The sequence below is a fragment of the Kogia breviceps genome, chromosome 1, assembly GCF_026419965.1.
Source record: "Kogia breviceps isolate mKogBre1 chromosome 1, mKogBre1 haplotype 1, whole genome shotgun sequence".
NCBI classification, from domain to species: Eukaryota; Metazoa; Chordata; class Mammalia; order Artiodactyla; family Physeteridae; genus Kogia; species Kogia breviceps.
Window position 1 is genome coordinate 89417037 of NC_081310.1, and position 18944 is coordinate 89435980.

At 40.5% G+C, this 18944-nt stretch overlaps 1 protein-coding gene across 1 annotated transcript in view; it reads right to left on the minus strand.

The window, feature by feature from the left end:
* LOC131764265 (C-reactive protein-like) overlaps positions 1-18944 on the minus strand; it is a 60832-nt gene that overhangs the window by 34967 nt on the left and 6921 nt on the right. Inside the window, exons 3-5 of the mRNA XM_067034975.1 lie at positions 8107-8244; positions 5360-5448; positions 1327-1484 (exon numbers count right to left, since the gene is read on the minus strand). The gene's annotated coding sequence lies outside the window, so the exon portion shown is untranslated. The remainder of the gene's footprint in view (positions 1-1326; positions 1485-5359; positions 5449-8106; positions 8245-18944) is intronic.

Below are 18944 nucleotides of genomic sequence, written 5' to 3' on the forward strand. Positions count from 1 at the left end.
TTTTAGTTTTAAAAATTCTGATGCAAATTTCCAGTTCTTGGTAGGATCATTTCTCAAAATAAAAAATATAATTTAGAAAAAAAAAGGAATATTTTTAAATTAAAAATAACCAGTAGAAGAATGTATATACATACAACTTCCAAAAAACTCAAGAGAGAAAATGCAAGTGTTGAGGTGTAAGGATGCTTATAAATTCTACTCTCCTTTCCAACTGAGTTTTGAGACAATTGAGAGAAATTAAGAAGGCAGAGTTCAAAACATTGACTTTAAAACTTAAGGGGCTGGGGGACTTGATTGCTGAAGATGACTTAATACCAATCCCCAGATATAAAGAGGTTTACTCACCCAGTCCCAGGTCGTGCTAGACCAGACAGATTACTCCTCATAGGTGAAGAGTATTTACTGTCAAAGTCACCAAATAGCTGAGAGTAGACCCAAACAAGTGCTATGTGCAGACAGGTAGGTCCCAACACACACACACACACACACACACACACACACACACACACACACACGCAGAGGGGAGAGAAAAGGATTGACGTATATATGCTCAGTTCCTTATCCCGAAGTCATTAATAGGACAAGTCATTCCTTTCAGAGTAAATGACAGATATACTGCTGGTAAACTGGTTATCTGGAACAAAAAGCCCTGATTTGTGGTGTTTGCTGGTTCTATGCTTTAAATACTCCCACTAGGGCTGATTTCAAACTACCAATGTGATGTCACTGAATGCAGAGTTGGGAAGAAGTGTACCAAGCCTGTGTTAGCCAGCTGCAGGACATGACTGACTTCTCCTTTGGAGATGAATGAGGATAAGGGAAGTGAGGTCAGGGACATTCCTCTAATGCTGCTTCCATCCTGTGGAAGGAAACATCAGGAATGGGGAGCAAATATTTCATTCAAAAATACCTCTATCTTTTGTTCTTTTAATCTAAAATTGCTCAACTAATATCCCTGTGACCAACCAGAGATGTAACTATCCCCAGTGCTCCTTTATAAATTATCCTATGACTGCTGGCAGAATAATAGTCAGAATAATAGAATAATTAAATTAACTCTGAGGCCATGCTACAACCAAGTCTAAAATTAACTCCTTACTGTTCCCAGTTCAAATTATTTCTAGTCATATCATACAAATATGGTTCTGTCAAAAGTTCTGCAATGAAATTCAATGACAGTATTAATGTGTTTCAGTAATAATTGCCCACAGCATATAATGCCCCAAATCTAAATACAAAACTCTTCCTCATTAAATTTCCAGGGAGAGATTAAAGTCCAAAAATTATATTCCCTCATAAGTAAAGTCCAAAGTCAAATTTTCTCACCTTGTGGGTTAAAAATCCAAAGAAATTAGACTTTCAATTCATTCTCCCCAACTTCTAATTCTGCTTTGTCTCAGCCAGCGTCACACTGCAGAGTCACATTCCCTCAGCATCTGCAGCCTGGGCTTCTTCCACCAAGAGGAGCATGGCTCCTACAAGCCCTGCAAATTTGAATAAGCTCTTTCTTTACACAGTTCAAAGAGTTCGACAGAGCACACAAGGTTACCACAGCATTGACTCCCACCTACAAAATGTAGAAAACAAGCTACTACCACAGCTACTAAATCAGATATCCCAGACAAAATTATTTTCTCCAAACCCAGGGCTCAATGTTGCCAAAGGCAATAACAGAAACTCTGTAATGGTTGAGAGAATGGAAATAGTTGAAGAAAATTTTGGTTTGGTTTCACAAGACACCAGTGAACTGATGTCGATTGTCCTGAGTCAATATATAAACTCATTTGGGAGCAGTCCCTCGAGTGATTAATCTGAAGTCCCTGGATTTACCCCTGCTGGGAGAGAATTCTACTGCTACTCACTCTGAGAGCAGCACTGGGGACACTGGAAACCTTCTGAACAGTTTTGTAATCTAGGATGTTGGCAATGCCCATCACCATGTCTCTTTTGACACATCTTCCTTTTTCTTTCTGTGTAATCAAATACTCTTGATTCCCATCCATCCCTTTGAGCCTTATGTTTTTGACATCTCCTGTTTCTGCCACCCCCTGGGAGCTCCCACCTAATGGCACAGCCTCAGAAGTACATTCAGGGCAGGAATGTTTGGTTCTGAGCCCCAGAAGCTGCTGCCATGGCCTCTTCCTGAAGAACTGTTCAGGCTGGTAAAGTACACTTGGGAAAGTTCTCTCTCCTGTCCTCCCTTTTGTTTCATCTTGGTTATCACCCTAAGCAGATCTCTGAACTGAAATGGTTGTTGATGCTTCTGAATCTCAGCCCGTGGGGCCAAATACACTACTTAAGAAATCACTTCGGGACTTCCCTGGTGGTGCAGTGGTTAAGAATTGGCCTGCCAATGCAGGGGACATGGGTTCGATCCCTGGTCCAGGAAGATCCCACATGCCACGGAGCAACTAAGGTCATGTGCCACAATTACTGAGCCTGTGCTCTACAGCCAGTGAGCCACGACTACTGAGCCAGCGAGCCACAACTACTGGGCCCACATGCCACAACTACTGAAGCCCACGTGCCTAGAGCCTGTGCTCTGCAACAAGAGAAGCCACGGCAATGAGAAGCCCGCGCACCACAACAGAGTAGCCCCCACTCGCCGCAACTAGAGAAAGCCCGTGAGCAGCAGCAAAGACTCAACACAGCCAAAACTAAATAAATCTTTTTAAAAAATCACTTCATCAGCTTTCGATGCTCCAGGCCATCTCTGAACAGCATTCTTTCTGCCACATCATTTGCTTATGTAACTAACAAAGCCAGAGCCAACTTTGGAGGGGATGATGCGACTTAGGTAAAAAATAAATAATAAAATATGCTTGCTATTCAAATGTAGCTTCAATATAGTACCTCCTAGTACCCCTTTTCAACCAGACTGCCACTCCTAAGCCCCTTGAATACAGAAATTCCAGCACCACCACCTCTGGTCTTTAGTACACTCTGTTCAGCTACAGATGTTGCTTTGGGACAAGAACTAATTCAGGTGTGACTGATAAGTGAGGGAATGATATCAGTGTAATATAGATGTTGCATCATTGTTTTTACTCAGCCAGTTACTATTTTCCACCACCAAGTAGCAGCAGCTATCACAAAGTACACCAAAACAAGGGAATACAACAAACTGGAGGAATACAGAACCAAATATTCTTCCTCGGTCCACCTGGGCATGTGCTCTGTCTTAGAAGTACCTTTTGTGCTGTCTCTCATCTTGGTGCATTTTGCCTATATCTCCACTACTCAACCTTTACTTATACACCTTTCTATCAAGTTAGATTTATCTGGGTTTTTTTAAGGTAAAGTCCACTATTTGGTTATTGTAACTTGATATATGAATGATAATAGTTTTATTGGAATAGTCACTGTTTTTGACATTGAGCCAATTACATCATTGCATAAGTTTTTGATGTTATGCCCTAAACCATATTTCCCCCCATAATCCTTACTTTTTAGGATATAATTCTAAAGAACAAATTTTCTCCATGATATATTGTATTACAGCATAAATGTCAACATTGAGAAATAATCATAGAGAGATTGAATATCATATGAGATCATTTATATGGCATTTTCTATTTTTAAGATTGGGCCAAATACTTAAACCAAATTCTGACAATGTAGAAACTCTATACAGGTAAAAAAAAAAGTTTGGGCTCCTGGAAATCAACAACAAACAGCTGTTCACCTGAAACCTGCTAATTTAAGTCTCTTGATGATAGAAAATTATGAAGAAACTGTGTAGGGGTCTTCAGTAAAGACTTTTCCAGTAGCAGGTAGCATGAATCTGAAAGGATTTACTGAAAGCACGTTTATCAGGAACAAGAACCAGGAATCCAGGAAATTCTCTCTCTCCACCTTTTAACTCTGCTCAAAGTGAAGGAGAATCTCTCACTCTTAATTCAAAAGTATGAATAGAGGAATAATCCACCTAGTCCAGTTTGGGTCAGGAGATCACCATTGGTCCAAATCAAGTGTAGTCAGTGATTTAAGAGCACATAATGGAAACACAGTTGCCAAAACCCACCCTTGGATGTGGAGTGGAGGATTAGTTTTGGGAAGAAAAGGGTTGGGTCCAAAGCCAGAATACATCCACTATGTAGGGAATCAGAAGACCTGCATTTCATTTCCACTCTGAGCTAGACTATTACTTTTGCAGCCATTCCTTTCCTCTCTAGGTCCTCAATCTCTGTGCCATAAGGGCTTTGGTGTAAAGCATCACTTTTCAAATTGTGTTACTTGGAAAGAAGGTCTCTGGGAAAGAATTAGGGATTTCACTCACAGCTAACACCTTCCAAAAAATAGTGAAGATTTAAACAGCTTAGAAAGATATCCATTGCTTCTACCAGTTTTTGTTTGTTGTTTTGTTTTGTTTTGTTTTGTTTTGTTTTGAGGGGGGTGTGTTGCCATAAAGTTTTATTTGGTCTCAAGTTTTCCCAAAAAATGTTTAAAAACCATGATTCCATGTGGTCTCTAAGGTACCTCTAAGCTCAAAATCTTCCTCAGTTCTGATCCCCAGTGATTACTGCTTCAATAGGCTGCCTACTAACAAACACTCCCATCAGGTGATGGTGCATTGAAGAGGGATGGGGGAATTCCCCGGCGGTCCAGCGGTTAGAACTCTGCGCTTTCACTGCTAAGGGAGTGGGTTCAACCCCTGGTCGGGGAATTAAGATCCCACAAGCCGTGGGGCCATGGGGGGAGGGAGAGAAGTCCCAACAGAGCTTAGGCAAGGTTCCAAAACGTGCAGCAAACAAATACTGAAGAGCCTGACACATGGGGAGAGAGCGGTTTAATCTCTGAGGTTTGCCCTTCAGGACCTGAACACTGAAAGGATCAGAAAGAACTTTGGGGCCACACCCGGAGCTTGGTGAACACTTCGCCATGCACCTCAGCCATTGGTGGCCTCCAAGGTCAGGACATTAGGACAGAAAGTCTCACCATGATAGACACTGTTAATCTCAACTGGTGACAGCACAGTCCCACAAGTTCACATCTCCAACGTCTCCCACCAAGGACGGATTCTTATCAAAGTTACCGCCAAAGGAATCCTGCTCCTGCCCCTGGAAATGCTTGCCTTTGTCCCCATAGAGAATCCCTTCCTTCTCCAGTCTCCTCCTCACTGTGGGATTCCCATCCTCCCAGAGCTCTGCAATCCCTGGGGCAGACTCCCGGCCCACATAGAGGTGCTTTGGACCAGGAGAGCTCTACGGGATCTTGAAAAATGTATCAGAACCACCCACAAACCCACTACACACTTCAATCTTTTCTTTAAAGAGGAGGACCTCATTTTCTTGCTCCAGGTTGTTATATGCCTAGAGATTATATCATGGGTGAGGTTAGCATAGAATCTATCACATACTGTGTGCCAGGCCTTGATGAGCTCCACCTCCAGTGCAGCAAAGGAATCATGTGACTCGATGGGGAACACAAAGGCTACCCTTCCCCTGTCTGTTGGAGAGAAAAGGAGATAGAGGAAAGAAGTTAGACAACCTGGAACACAAAGATCTCTTCTCTCACTTCTCTATAAAATTAGGAGACCACATATCTCACTCTCTCCCTTAACCCTCCTCCATGCTGAGTTCCCTGGACCTGCTTTGCACAACCTCCGTTCCCTCAGGCCAGACCACAGGCACAGCCTTCACCAAACTCTACCTTCCTGAGCAAAGAACACTGAGGGTTGATGAGCACCAGGAAACACGGCAACAGCTTCAACATGTCTGCTCACTGTGCCGGCTGAGTACAATCGGGTCTTGAGGACACATCCATGAAGAGGATGTGGGAGGCTGATGTCCAGTGCCTCGATGACTCAGATGCCACCTCTCAAGACCTACTCCTTTCTGGGCTTATATCCACAGCATCGGGGGTCATCAATGCTGGTGTGTGAATGATTTCCCAGACTCGCCCCCTCGGGGCCAGGAGTAAGGGCTCCAGGGCTAAAGGTAGCAGAATCATTCCAAAAAAGGGACATCGATTAGGGTTACATTGTGCTGGAGTTCCAACTCTGAGAAAATGATTGGAAACCTGGGTAATTAGGGGAAGCCAGTTGTGTCTTCCCAGGCTCAGCTACACTCTGCCCACGTGGCCTCTCTTGGAAGCCCAGGGAGGGAAAAATTGAGCCAAAAGGAATAAAGTCTTCACTTCCATTTTATGGAATAGACATGCCTCCCTTCACCAAGGCCATGACAGGGGCAACCTGGATACAGACCCTGCAGAGGGGTGGAAGGGAATGAGTACTAGTGCAAAGAATGTTTCAAAACTGGATTATAGGGCCAAGATTCAAAGCTTTATCAGAAAAGGAAGGAAAATCATCCCCAACAGGGAAGCCTACGTGGGTTACATATTAGAGATTCCTGTGACTGCCAAGTTCCTGTTCCAAGAGGTACAGATTCTAAGTCAAGGGAGGCGAAATGTATTGGGATGGGATGAAAAGATGTCTCTGTCTCCATATTATGGCCTGAGTTCCCATCCTGCTCTCCATTTCTCCACTCCTAGGTCTCCAGGGAACAACCTGAACAGAGAACCCATGCTTCGGGGGGAAACACAATTGAACAACAGAGCTAGAAAGAACTTTAGAGGTTATCCAGCCCCGACACCTCAGAGATATTGGGTGACTTGTCTGAAACCACACAGCCTGGTGTTCCTCACTGGTCCAGTGCTATTGCCCTTCCCCTGTCCTACTGGGAGGACCTGGAAGGGCAGAAACCCTGTCCATATTCAGGCCAGGAGCCAGGAACGGTGATGCTGGGACCTCCTTGGGAATGTTCACTGATGAATAGCAGACTTGAAAGTACCCTTGTTGTGCAACCACCTTGCCCAAAGCTCTTCCTTTATAATTGAGGACCCTAAGGTCCCAACAGCTCTTACATCCCTCTCATGAGCTCTATGGATTCAGCTTGTTTCATCTGTTCTTTGTTGTCCTAAATCATAAATAAAACCCAGAAAAGAGTCAGGGTTGTCGTAAAGTAAAAGACAAGGTTTATTGTTTGCAAGGTTTGCAAACTGGGGATATGTACCCAACATACATCCCTGGAGGGTGAAAGAGGTGAGGGATTTTTAGAAGCAAAACCTGCAGAAGTCACAGTTGGGGGACTTGCAAAGGGGACTGGATGGCCCTTGCAGCCTGACTGCAAGTGCTGCAAGTCTTCTGTGATAGGCTGTCACTGGAGCTTCTCGCTGGGGGCTTTTCCAGGTAGGACCCTTAGCGGAATCAGAAGTCCTTATAGTCATTTGTCTGTGGTTTTTCTAAGAACACAAAGTATGTGATTGAACCCCAGATCTGTCATGACTGCCTGGCTCCATTTTACTTTGGGTCCCTGTTAGCCACACTGGGTCCATTTTCTATGTTCCTTCCACAGGGGATTCCTCTTATTTCTACTTTTCCTTAGGGGATTATTTTATTTTCACATCTTCAAAGACCTACTCAGTCTCTTGGGCTTCTCACCTGATTTGGTACAGAATCAATGTCTCTCAACAGTTCTGCTCCATTTATTTGCTATTCCCCCTTCATGTAAATTTACAGACTTTTTGCTTTATGTTTTGTTTTTGTTTGCTACCATAAACAGTAATGAAACAGATGTAAGGGAATAAAAATAACTAACATGAGACGTTGGATGAAATCTGATAAAGCACTCATAGAAAAAGTTATCTAGGTTCTTTCCAGGTTCTTCCTTTGCAGGCATTGTTCTTTATAGTTTTATGAGTTAGTCTGCACTCACCAATAAAGTCACTTCATCTCTGGCTACAGGACTCAAGAATCATCTTACCTCTCTTCACAGGGACAGGACTACATACCTGTGGGCCAGCTACTACAGTTTCCAGGAGAGTCTCAGACCACAATGTTAAATATAACACACACACACACACACACACGCACACACAGATTTAGTGTTAAGTCTGTTCAGCATGAAGTTCAGGGCAACACTGTTGGTAATTTCTACTGAAGGCCACAGTGGCACATTTTGTAAACTAGTTCGGTTCACTCAAGACCCACATCCTAGCTTACCTTCCTAACCTATCCTACTTGGAAAGCTAAAAGCTACATTTCCCAGATCTTTTGCTGCTAAGGCTCCCCATGTGACATAAGCTTCGCCAAGCAGTTACACTCACAGATATTTGGATGCACAAAGACTTTCCAAGGGAATCGACTTGCAAATCCTCAACTTCCATGTGAGTCTTTCCTGGAACTGAGCCCTCTGAGCACACATTTGTTCTTGAAGCATCTCATAGGCTGTCTTTTCCTACCTGCTGTTTCACATTTACAAATGAAAAGCACAGACTGATTGACTTTTAAGGTATATGTCTTTCTCCTTCTTCACATGTATGCACAAAGTTTAGTCATGATGTCTAATAAAGTTAATGGAATGATTTCTGATATTAATAAACTTACCTCCAAAAGCCAAACCCCAGAATCTGATACATGTGTTCACACATATTTGCAGAAGAAATACCATGCCTTTTACTGCATTGTCTCATAAAATTTTACCTTCACACTACATTAGATTATTACAAATTAAGTAACAAGAATGAGCACAACTGATATGTTATTTGATTTTTATAATTTATTATATATAATTTTTATTAAAATGGATAATCATATTCACTCTACATCATTTTAATCTGAACCTTACTGATTTGAGTAATCTACATCACAAGATTCTTTCCATAATTTATTTCTTAGTGGTTTTTATAATAGTCTTAGGAAATATAAATCTAAGTAGTAGTTAGATGTATTCCATGAAAATATATAATTACTCATAAACAAAAGGTACATTGTATTGACATATACAATTAGAATTTGGTTGTATATTTATTTACTTGTATGTTCTAATGGAAAATCTTGTGATGCAAATTTTCCAATATCTGAATAAATTAATATTATTTAAACTCTGAAGTAAAATTTCACCCTTTGATATAAAAAAATTTTAATTGGATGTTGTGATGGGTTGAATTGTGTCCCTCTAAAAGACAAATATTGAAGTCCTAACACCTCAGTATCTCAGAATGTGATTTCATTGGGAAATAGGGTTGTTGCAGATATAATTCATTACATTAGGATGGGATCATACTGAAGTAGAAGGAGCCCCCATTCAATACGACTGGTGTCCTTATAGGAAGATGGCAATGTGAAGACAGAGACACATGGGGAGGACGCCTTGTGACAAAACACAGAGATTGGAGGGATGCAGCTGCAAACTAAGGAACACCAAGGACTGCTGGCAAATCACCAAACCTGGGAAGAGGCAAAGGATTCCCTTGCAGGTTTCAGAGGAAGCATAGCCCTGCTGACACCTTGACTTCAGATTTCTAGCCTCCAGAACTGTTAGACAATAAATTTCTGTTGTTTTAAGCCCTCCAGGTCATGGTACTTTGTTACAGCACCCCTAGGAAAATAATACAGATGTGTTTTATACAAATGTGATTTCCATTTTGAATTGTACTGTTGCTTTCTAGTAAAAGAAATCTGTATCATTTAATTTTTTTAAAATTTGCCAGTCTGTGGCTAAGGAAGAATCAGAGTGTTGAAGAAAGTAGACTGAAGATTTCCTTGGACATATTAAACCAACAGTTTGGGGGTTTCTATAAGAGACCAAAGCTCTGACAAAACACAACAGAAGTTTTTCAATGAACATTCCAAGAACTACCAAAGATGAACTAAAAGCAAAACACCAAAACTAAACATAATAAATCTTACATATACCATGAATTTCTTTCTAAAAACAATTCTGCGTTGTGATCATCATAAAAAAATTGTTAAACAATAGTATGAAAAATATCTCTAATGCAATGTGCAATAATAATTTACAGAACGTTCAGACTTTAAAATTAAATCAGTTAATTTTTTGTGAAGGAAGCTAAGGGCACTGGTAAAATTATCACTAAGCTTAACATTTAAACATGCTTGGCTTGGAGAGCATCCTAAGAATTAGCATTGCTAATTGGAGAGCATCATAAGAATTAGCATTGCTCATTAGGTCACTATCTTTCTACTGAAAAATAGAAAAGCTTACATAAATGTGGAAAAGGTTATAATACCTGGTTCACCTTTGATAGGTAGAAAGATTTTACGTACCAAGTCTGTCACTGTCATTAAATCAATTCCTATTCTGACATTATTGTAATTTGTATAGTGAATGAAATTACTAAATAATAATAGTAATAATAATAATAGTGCTAATAGAAAACAGTTCTGCAACTCTGTTCTACTATAGCTACAGTTCTACTATATGCCATACACTGTTCTAAGTGCATTCCCATATTAACACAATTAGTCTTCACAATTCAGGGTAGGTACATTATCCTCATTTTACAGATGAGGAAACTAAGGCACTGAGAAATTGTTCACCAGATTATGGTAAAGATTGTGATAGACAGATTTCCCATGCCTTTCAGATAGGAAAATCCATAGGTGTTTTCAGTTAATAAATTGTGTCCACTTTTATGGAGAAGAAAATGCATGCACAGGGTGAACAGTGATATTATTTTTTAAATTTAGAAACTTTTATTCACATTGATTCAGCTTATACTAGGGACATAAGGGTCTCTATGAACAAAACTATTGTCCCAGCCAGCTTGCTGGGTCTGTAACCTGCCCTTAGAAGGGCCCTATTTTATGAGAGCCAGTGCTGGCTTTAAGGCTCTGATGGTCCCATCTTGAAATATTTAATTTTTTGAACAAAGGGCCCCACATTTTCACTTTGCACTGGGCCCTGCAAATTATGTAACTGGTCCTGATTGTTACAATGACTACACAGAAATTGTTTTATGTATTTTTTTATCCATGCTTTAAAATTTGCTTTAGCTTGAGAACATGATTTTATTAATAAACAAGTTTTGGTTGCAAAATATGGACTTCTGACTTGCAGGGAGTATTGGATGTTGCTATTTAAATTGTAAATATTGTAAAATCAAGGGAGTTAAGACTTTATCTTTTTAAATTGATGTGTGAGGAAATGGGATCATCTTATCCCCAGCTAGTCGCTGCATTTAGAAGTGAGCTGGTTGTCATGGGGATACATAATAGCATGTTTATTTGGATTGAATATGAAGTCATACTTTTTCTGACAGAAAAGAAGTTGATTCGGCTGAATAGTTTGACAATGGATCATGGCTCTGTTCATGAGATAATATAAACATATGTCTCAGTTTGCTCAGGCGGTTATTTACGCCTGTTGTTCTGGCTTGATAATTAGTAGCCCACCATCATTAGGTTTGATGGTGGATCATTTCCATAAATTGACTGAGTTAAATTTCCAGAGCCAATATCTTTTACCCCCCCAAAAGTGCATCATAAATGTATGTTATCAAAATATTATAAAATTAAAATTAATATTAAAAATATTCTAAACCTTTCTAAGTATATCAAGTAAAAAAGATACTTCTAAAAGGCAATAGACAAAATGAAGTGTCATTGATAAGTCTTAATAAGTCTTTCCTGTGTAATTCAGAGAAATTGAAAATGAAGAAACAAATCCCTTTGCAAGGTAGGTTTAAAATTTTTTTTTGTTTTCAACAAACTTAAGGATAATATAATCAGCTGATAGAGCATTGTGTGTAATTTTTATGATAGAGAATTTGTGATTAGCATATAGCTTGGAAGGAGTTCAAAGGATTAAGCCAACATGCAAGTATAAAACTTGTTCTGAGCTCATCTATTTATGTGAACAAGATTTCTCAAAGAGTACATTTTAGAAGGTGGGGGTGGGTGGGTAGAACTGATGTTGAAACCAGCTCATCTTTGCTGTAAGTAATATTTATATTCAGATATATAAACTATTTGGGGAAAAAAAAGAATAAAACTAGTCAGTGAACATTTGATTAGGAAAAAGATATTCACATAGTCTTAAGTGACCTCTCCCCAAAATACTTACTATAATAATTACAAAGACTGTCAGTAACTTTATAGGGGAGATACCTGGTTGACATCATATTAGTTAAGTGATCAAAGTCTTCAGCACTAGTAATGGACAAATTCAAATTGTGTACTTGTGACTACATGAAGTGAGGGGAAAAAAACGCCTATTCGGTGATATTATTGCCAAAAAAAAAAATCTAATTCTAATCATGAGGAAACAAGTAACAAAACCCAGTAGGAGGACATTCTATGAAGTAATTAGCTTGTAATCTGCAAAGGTGCCAACCACATGAAAGTCAAGTAAGTGCAAAGAACTCTTTCAGACTAAAGCAGACTAAAGTGACCTGACAGTTAAAAGTGATGTGAGATCTAGACTGGATCCTTTTGCTATAAAAAGGACATATTTGGAACAATTGGTGAAATTTGAAGAAGGCCTGAGGATAGAATGGCTGTACAGTATCAATGCTAGTTTCTTGGTTTTGATGGCTGTATAGTTATAGAGGAGAATGTCCTTGTTTGTAGGAATTATACATTAAAGAATGGGGGGAGCAGGTAATAGGGCTTTACGTTGGCAACTTACTCTCAAATGGTTGGAAAACAAAAAGTTCTTTGTATTAATTTGGGGAGTGGGGGAAGAACCACCTTCAATGGACCCCATGTTAACTCAGAGAAAAAACAAAGTTCTTCAAATGACCAGTAAGTCCATCCACAACCTACCCCTCTCCTCTACTTGAACCTCATCTCACACACGGTCCCCCTTATGCACTTGGCTCCAGCCACACAGGCTTTCTTGCTTTTCCTCAAACCCATCAGTCACACTCCCACCTTAAGACCTTTGCCTTGGCTGTTCCCTCTGCCTGAAATGCTCTTCCCACAGAATTCTACCGGGCCAGCTCCTCATCTCCTTCAAGACTCCTTCAAATGTCATCTTTTCAGTGGGGCTTGCTAGAACCACCTTACGATAAAGGACAAAAAAAAAAGTCTAACTTCCTACACTCTTAATTTCCAAGCCCTGCTCTAGTTGTTTTAGGTTTTTTGTTTTGTTTTGCTTTGTTTTGTTTTTTTCAGAGCACTATCCCCTTCTAAATATCAGGCAATATCATTGTATATTATGTTTATTATTCATTGCCTTCATCTCCCACTAGAATGTAAGCTCCATGGGGAGAGAGATTTTTGTTTTCTTCACTGATTTATCCCAAATTCTTAGGACAGTGTCTTGCACATAAATATTCATGGAATAAATGAAAGAATTTCCATTTCTGGGAGAAAATTAAGATATATTTGAAATAATACCTTGTAGTTTTAAATGGTTTTAATTTCTCAAAATAAAAAAAAAGATTAAAAAAAGAGGAAGTAAAGAGTAGGACTTCCATTTCTGGCAACATAACAGACTTAAAAAGCTTTAAATATAAAAGCTTTAGAAATTCTGGGTAAAATATAACAAACATACTTTAAAATGCACAGTTGAACGACAAAAAAAAGCAAAGGAAGTCTGAAGGGACAAGATAAAAAGAAGAAGAAAAGTCAGAGTACAAGATAATAAGGGTTTGTGGTTATCTTAGTTGCCCAAATCTTGGCTTCAGGGACAGGATACAACACTATTTGTACACAGCTGTGGAACAGGAACTGAGACCACCCCCTCACCCTCCACCTACACACCGTACACACAAGTACACATAACGCCAAGATCAACTTAGGTCTACATCCTCACTGAAATAGTTACAGAAACAGAAAAGCATAAGCCATACGTTTTTAAAAAATTTAGCCTTGGTTAGAAAAAAAAGACCAAAGGCAAAGACTGGAAGCCTCAATTAACAATTACTAATGAAGAATCTTTTAAAGGGGGACATGGCAGGGTAGGGTGTTGACCCCAGTGGTTTCAGAAGTCAGGCAAAACTAACTATCACATTTCATTAGATTAGGAAAAGGAGAGTAAATCTTTATGTACTTCCTGCCATAAAATGTAATCTCCCCACTCAAAACTTGAGGTAAATGGAGGAAGCTTCTATTCCTTAAAAACCAAGGAAAGGAGTTCCCTGATGGTGCAGTGGTTAAGAATCCGCCTGCCAATGCAGGGGACATGGGTTTGAGCCCTGGTCCGGGAAGATCCCACATGCCGCGGAGCAACTACGCCCGTGCTCCACAACTACTGAGCCTGTACTCTAGATCCCGTGAGCCACAACTACTGAGCCCTCATGCCACAACTACTGAAGCCTGCGTGCCTAGAGCCCGTGCTCTGCAACAAGAGAAGCCACCACAATGAGAAGCCCGCTCAGCGCAACGAAGAGTAGCCCCCTCTTGCCGCAACTAGAGAAAGCCCGCGCACAGCAACGAAGCCCAACGCAGGCAATAAAAAAAAAGAAAGAAAACCAATGGAAACCAGAAACTAAGGAAGTGCTCAAAATCAATAAACAATAACCCACAATGATAGGGGTATATCAAAGGGACACAGGAGCCAACTGAAAGCTGTAACGATTTGGCCAACAAAATAAACTAACATTGGATTATAGTCCAAAGTATAAAATAAATATCTATGAGTCCCATATTGAGATAAGTAAATGATTGAGTAATTAAATATGCAGGAAGAAACCAAGATCTCATGCCGAAGAATTCCAAATCATTTTATATACATACTCCACCCTCAAGGAGGGGGGAGTAAGCAAGGAGGGGGAGGGTAACCCCCACAACTTAAGTGTGGGCTGCAAAAAGTGTGCAAGTGTGGAGGCAGGGTGGGGAGAGTAACTTTATGGTGGAGAAACCTGACAACCACTACCTCTGCGAGGTGGTGAAAGTCAACATCACAGCCACAGATCATGTCCATAGTTTGTACTCTTGATAGAATGTGTTTTTCCCTGTCCCACTTTGCCTACTGTCTCACATGCGCTTCCTCAGTCACCTGACAAATAAATCATCTGCACCTAACCTCGTGTCTCAGGGTCTACTTTTGGAGAAAACAAAACAAGGACACCCATCATTATGAGACTGGTTAAAGAATATAAAAAAGAATGTATATATATGTATAACTGAATCACTTTGCTGTACAGCAGAAATTAACACAACATTATAAAACAACTATACTTCAATAAAAATAACTTACAAAACAAAAAAAAGGAGATTGGTTAAATAAACTATGGTACAGCCATATAATAACATATTATAATTTAAAATAGTGAGTTGTTAGATCTATGTGTTGATATGAAAAATCTCAAGAAAATTTCATAAAATATTATTTTCATTCTATAAATGAATTCAAATAATACATGCATATGTGCTAGCATATGAATAATCATTTTTTGGATGTTTTATATAAGAAAACTAACAATGATTACTTCTGAATAGTGGAACTTCTCATGTGCTATTGTTGTGCTAGCAAAGTGGCTCTCTGATTTAAAAAAAAAAAAAAACGCCCTGATTTATAGAATTTGCTGATCTCCTTGGTGTAAATATTCCCATCGTGACGGATTTCAAGTTGCCAATGACTTCACAACAGGCTTACAATAATTCCTGAATAACAATCCATTCTCATGAGCTAGTAGGGGTCAGCTCTAACACATCACTGGGTGAGAACATACACTATTTTATAACTTTACATGCTAGGTGAATTTATTTAAATCACATTTTGAAGTATATTTTATTTAAAAACAGAAGAAGAAAACTGCTGAACTTCATTGCTAAGTTTTCCATTTCCAGTTCTTGGTTACAACATAACCTTGGAAATAAGCCCAGGCCCACATTCCTGGGTCGCAAGGGAGATCAAGATGAAGGAAACGTGCCCTTCCTATTGTCTTCCTTTCTGGGCTTTCATAAATCCCATGTTAGTGAACAAAAACATAACACATTTTTAAAAAGATAAACATGCTATGTGGGTTCCTCTCAGTACCTCCTGCACCCTTTAGTTTATTAGGATAGAAGACACTAGAAGTTGGGCCAATAAACAAAGAGAAACAAAGAGCACTTGGAAGTGTGGACAGGGACATTATTGCTTATTTATGCATTTTTGTGACCCTGATAGTTTCTTAAATTTAATTCAGAGCCATTTTCTCTTAGAATGGCTAAAACTGCCAGATAATAAATCAAGTAATTCTTGAATCTGCCCTAACCCTCCTATTGTTATTTATCAAAAGAGTGTCTTCTTCCTGATTACAAAAGATTCAGTAGAAAAGAGCATTTAATTAGAAATCAAGAAACCTGCATTATCATCCTAACACAGAGACTATTGTGCTATAAAAGCTTAAACAAATCACTTAACCTCTCTGGGTCTCAGTATCCTCACCTATAAAACAAGAGCCTTGAATTGTAAGCTTTCTGAGACCCTCTTTGGTTTTCAAAATCCTACATTTCTATTATTTCTGGTGACCAAACCCTCTTAAAGAAGCTGATTCCTCTCAAGAACTCACTAAGACCCTCTGAAGTATTCTTGGGTCAGATACAGAAAAGGAAGAGCCAGCCCCTCAGTGTGGATGCCAGTGGGATGGCACCAGACCCTGAGACAGAAGTGGGAGGAGGCGTTTCCAGCAGCACCAGAAGGACCCGGTCCTCTGGGAGGACCAGGGCCCAGGACCACAGCTGGAAACACTGCCATGTGTCTCCTACATCAGCGTCGGTCAGTCTGGGATGTTAGGACTAAAGTCCCCACCACCATGGCCAGTGTTAATCCCTTCAGGGACAAAAATGATTCCATCTTTGTATCTCCTTTATCTCCCTCCAAAGACTGGTTCTTAACAAAGTCCCACCAAAGGAACCCTGCTCCTGCTCTAAGATCATCTTTGCCTCTGTCTCCTCAAAATGTTCTTTCTGGGACTTCCCTGGTGGCTCAGTGGTTAAGAATCCACCTGCCAATGCAGGGGACATGGGTTCAAGCCCTGGTCCAGGAAGATCCCACGTGCTGCTGAGCAACTAAGCCTGTGCACCACAGCTACTGAGCCTGTGCTCTAGAGCCCGCGGGCCACAACTACTGAGCCCACGTGCTGCCACTATTGAAGCCTGCGTGCCTTGAGCCCCGTGCTCTGCAACAAGAGAAGCCACGGCGACGAGAAGCCCGTGCACTGCAACAAAGAGTAACTCTCACTGGCCATAACTAGAGAAAGCCTGTGCACAGCAGCGAAGACCCAATGCAGCCAAAAATAAATAAATACATTTTTTAAAAAAATTCTGAAACAAATAATGTTCTTTCTTCAGGATCTTTCTCACTGGGGGGGGTTTATTTGTACAGAACTCTGAGCTGTACAAAATCTGAGCTTGGCTCTGAGTCACATAGATGTAAAATAGGGACACAGGAGGGATCCTTGTGACTCTTGGCAGGGAGACACACACACACATACCCCTTTTAGATAGTATACCTTAAAGGGATGACATTATGATCATGGTCTCTAGAGGCAGAGGGGAGAGCTAATCTAGCTTAGAGTGAGAGCAGAGAGGACTCGGACACTGGGAAGAGCCAATGGAAGCTTCATCAACTGTAGTTTAAAACCTCATAAGTATTAGCTGACTCTTTAAAAAAGCTTAAAACCCATTCCCCTGAGTTTGTGGGAGAAACAAAACAGTGAAGGAAAGTAATTTTCTCTAAGAGCAAGGGCCTCACTCTGTCACTAGGATTGTTAGGGAGATCAAATCCCTAATAATAATCACAGAGCTCTTCATGTCACTTCTCGGAGCATAAAATGCCTTTCAGCACATCACCTAATCTGATTTTCACAACAAGCTGGGAGTTACTGTTGTCATGGGAAAAGACAAGAGGAGGAGGATCAGGAGGCCTGGGTGCAGGCCTGGACTCTGCCACTGATTAGATTGTGTCTTCTTTTTCTTTTTTTAATTTTTATTTTATATTGGAGTATAGTTGATTAACAAGGTTGTGTTCATTTCAGGTGTAAAGCAAAGTGATCCAGTTATACATGTATCTATTATTTTTCAAGTTCTTTTCCTATTTAGGTTATTACAGAATATTGAGCGAGTTCCATGTGCTATACAGTAGGTTCTTGTTGGTTATCTAGTCTAAATATAGCAGTGTGTATATGTCAATCCCAAGTAATCCCAAGTGAGTTACTTGTCCTTGGGGCATGTTTTTATCTTCATTTTACGGGTGAGGAAACAGAAGCTCTGATGGGATAAGTACTTGTCCCTACCAACAAGTAACAACAGGGACAGATTGGAAAGAATGAAAGCCTGAAGCAACACCTTCTTTGTTATGTGTCATTAACATGAAAATAATATCCAGAGGTTGAGATGGTCAGGGTGGGCAGAAAGTAGGACTCCTGAGGCTGAGGAGATAGGAAATCATCATCAAAAAATTAACATGGGGTTTTCCTGGTGGCGCAGTGGTTGAGAGTCTGCAGGGGACACGGGTTCGTGCCCCGGTCCGGGAAGATCCCACATGCCGCGGAGCGGCTGGGCCCGTGAGCCATGGCCGCTGAGCCTGCGCGTCCGGAGCCTGTGCTCCGCAACGGGAGAGGCCACAACAGTGAGAGGCCCCCGTGCCGCAAAAAAAAAAAAAGGGTTACTTTTCTAAGAAATGACTGTGTGAATGCCAGCCCCAGTGGAATCTATAAAGAGCAAAATGAGGGGGTCACCATGATTCAGAAATGCGACTACCCCGACCCCTAAATCTGAGGGATGACCTTGAGGCTTCCAAACAGTCCTAGGCTCCCTCCCACCTGCCAGTCACAGCCAGTTGTCAAGAGTCTCATGAAAGCGGTCTTGTAGGTACATCCTCTAGTCCTTCTGGGTACCTGACTAGTTAAGAACAGAGGCCTAGAAGTGTAGACTCCAGACCCTCAATAACTACTTGTTTAAAATAATCTCTTTTCACTTTTATACTACGCATACTGCTTTAAAGTTTTAAGTCATTATTCCTAGTTCTGATGGAACAGGCAAAGGTGTAACATTGTTACACCAAGGTAACCACTTCCTGTCTAGAGATTTTAATCCCACCCTCCTCAATCTTACTCTTTACAGCCTGAAGAGTCCTTGGTGGAAAATTCATTCACCTGAATACTTGTCCTCTCAGAGGACCCCTCCCCCTGCTCCACCATGCAAAAGCCTGGGGAAAGGGGCTTTTGCCAAAGAAAAAGGAGGAACGGAACCACAGCAAGAGTTT